A 3,081-nucleotide genomic window follows, 5' to 3' on the forward strand; every position below is an offset into this window, starting at 1 on the left:
CATTGTCGCGTAGCCGCAATCATTCAATGAGCACATTCGCCGCAACTCTACACAATGATTGTAATCGCCTGACGAGCGCAACTCCCATGCGATGGACGCATATAGCTAATTACCGCAACATCCATACATTGATCGATGCATTTGCCTTTGCAATGGAGTGTTTCTCTGCACGCGGTCGTCTATGCGGTGGTCTGGTTTCCACGTTTGCGTCCATTTCCTGTATTGGCTACAAAAATAGAATATTGAACGCATAATTAATGTAAAGTAACGGGTTAGCTGAGATTCATCATACTGACCGACGCTAGCTCACTTTCTCGTGAACTCCTATCATGATTGCCGCATATTCTGCCTAACAACCTTCATAGTTCTAAGTAAAAGGCCTAAGATGACCTGCATTTCTGCATGTCATCAGTACCACATTCATTCCTATTGTCTTCTTCAGCTGGTCTCAATATGTGTCTCTCTAGATTCCTTCAATAGGTAGAAAGTTATTAGAGATTTTTCTCTCCAATTAGTCTTTCCTTGAAATGAAATGCAGGATTCTTTTAATAGGGAAGGATATATCCCCAATCCCAATATATTTCGGGCTCTTAAAATATCTTAGGCCCCGTTTTGTAGCCATTCATTCTTGTTTATTTCCATTTCTTACAATTATTTGTATATTTATTAAGTAGAAGGTAAATTTTTAGCTAGATTCCAAGACAAAACAAGTTTTTAAAAACTTCTTTTTTTATTTTTTAAAAAAAATGATGGGTCTTTGAAAATATTGATAAAAATTAGACAACAAAACGTGAAATTTAGAGGTGACGTGAGTGTTTATAGGATTAATTTTTTTAAAAAAAAATCAATATGATTACTAAACAGGATCTTAGGAATCCTTTTTAGACTTGGGTTATCTTCTTCATTCAAATTAGGAGATCATATAAGATCAAATGAGCCAAAATTTTTGTAGTGGCGAGATTTGGTTTTTCATGAAACTTCGTAGTATGCGAAGTTGTTGTCTCAAGTTTTTGGCTGTTGCAACAAAGGTTGGGGCATTTCGACGCTCCTTTGCAACGTTGCAATGCTCCATTGTTTCTCTTAATAATCACAACTCTTCTTATGTTTATTAATCCTCAAAATGCTCCAATTTATCCATAAACTTAAGCTGAAATATGCCATTCTCTTAAGCTTTCATTTGATTCAAAGCTTACTGCCAGAGAATAATGGGTTTGGCTACAATTTAAAACCAATGTGATAATCTTGTCCATGCTTTAATAAACAATAGTCTCATTGTTTTAATAAACACTGTCCAGGTCAATTTCTTCGACCCTCTATTTCCTTAAAACTGATCAAACAAAATTCAAATAGCCATGCTTCAATCAGCAAAATTGTAAAAATCGTGTAAAAAAACACATTGGGAGACTTCCTTTTTATCAGAGCCTTTTTATCAGAGCCAGGTTTCGATCCTGGGACCTGTGGGTTATGGGCCCACCACGCTTCCGCTGCGCCACTCTGATTGGTGAGATGCAAATAACTTTTCAGTTTACTTATCTAATAAACTCAAACTTCCAATTTTCGTTCTTTCTTTTTCTATTTTGGAGAAAACTTGATGACAAGTTTTTCTTTTTAAAAAATCATTAGGGTGCATGGGGTCGAGTTGCATTGGGGTTGACATTTTTTTGGACAAACATTGGTTATGTTGTCTACTTAAATACATCGAATGGCTTGTACAACCCAATCCAATCCAACTCTTATATTTTTGGATAATTGCTAATAATTAAGTATATAACAACATTTCTAAACAATTGCAAGTATAGCAAAATTTATGATCCAAAGAGTATAAATCATGACAACAATTCTTTGTATTTTCAACATATCCATATTTTTTAATTTGATATTTTAAATGTAGAAATTATACTAAAAATAGATAAAACATTAACAAATGTAGTATTTCATGTGATAAACTCACAATAATTTTGTTAAATTAAAATATAGAATATATTATTTATTATATGATATCACAAAATAATAGTTATACTAGTTTTTTTAACATAAAACAAATTCATAAATTAATTAGTAATAGTTTATATTTAACATAATATTTAGTGAATAATTACAATTAGTCTTGTGATTTATAAAGATAATCAAACACATTTTGAAAAAAAATTTAAATTGGAATTAAAATTTTAATTCTGCTATTAAACATATATCTGAAAACATAAAATACAACTATATTTTCATTAAATTCTTTGTTTTCAAATAGTCTACCAAACACGATCAAAGTGGGGTTTTATTTTAAATTCTTTTTTTTTTTTTGTTTTTAACAACCACTTCACCTGAATGAGTAGAAAAGAAGCTGAGAAGACATGTGATGAGACTGGGTTGGTGGGAATTAGCCCTCCTTGAATTAAAAATAACTATGGGTTGAGCTTATATAATTTAAATAAATAAACATATATGTATATTAGTACTTCGGTTCAGTTCAATTTATTTTAGATTTTTGTTATAGTGAATTGAGAATCGAACAAAATTTTTTGGTTTTCTTTATTTAATCAATCGAGAAGTCATTTATTTTGATGAAAGTTAGACCAAACCAGTCATTTTTGTCTGGTTAGTCGATTCAAATTGATTTTTGAACACTCCTAGCTAGCAGTCCTTAGGGTATAGTAGTGGACAGATTAGTTAAGCTCAACAAGTTTATTTTTCATGCAGATTTTTTCTTTATAGAGAAAGAGGAGGACATAGATGTTCAAATAATCTTGAGTTGCCCATTTTTGCCACCTAAAGGGCTTTGATTAATGTTCAGTAGGGTAAGTTGCCATGAAGGGTGAAGAATATAAGCTCATACATCAACATCAAGAAGTTGTTTCACATTTCTTTAATCTTTACAGTTAGTTATTGTAACTACTTGTATCAGAAATTAGTATATAAACTCATCATTTACAAATTTTAGATAAAACAACAACATATACATAGCTTCAAGAAAATCTTGAACAATCTGTAAAGAAAAAGGTTTGTGACTTAGCTTCTTAATAAAACTCTCTCCTTCCCATGGACGTAGGGTTTCATAGCCAAACCACGTACATCGTAGTGTAAATT

At 31.5% G+C, this 3,081-nt stretch overlaps 1 non-coding gene across 1 annotated transcript; it reads right to left on the minus strand.

The window, feature by feature from the left end:
* Positions 1-1,427: 1,427 nt before the first annotated feature.
* On the minus strand, positions 1,428-1,499 carry TRNAM-CAU. The gene has a single exon. It is a non-coding gene; the product is annotated as a tRNA-Met (tRNA).
* Positions 1,500-3,081: the final 1,582 nt, after the last annotated feature.

Source organism: Benincasa hispida, chromosome 7, assembly GCF_009727055.1.
Source record: "Benincasa hispida cultivar B227 chromosome 7, ASM972705v1, whole genome shotgun sequence".
Lineage (NCBI taxonomy): Eukaryota > Viridiplantae > Streptophyta > Magnoliopsida > Cucurbitales > Cucurbitaceae > Benincasa > Benincasa hispida.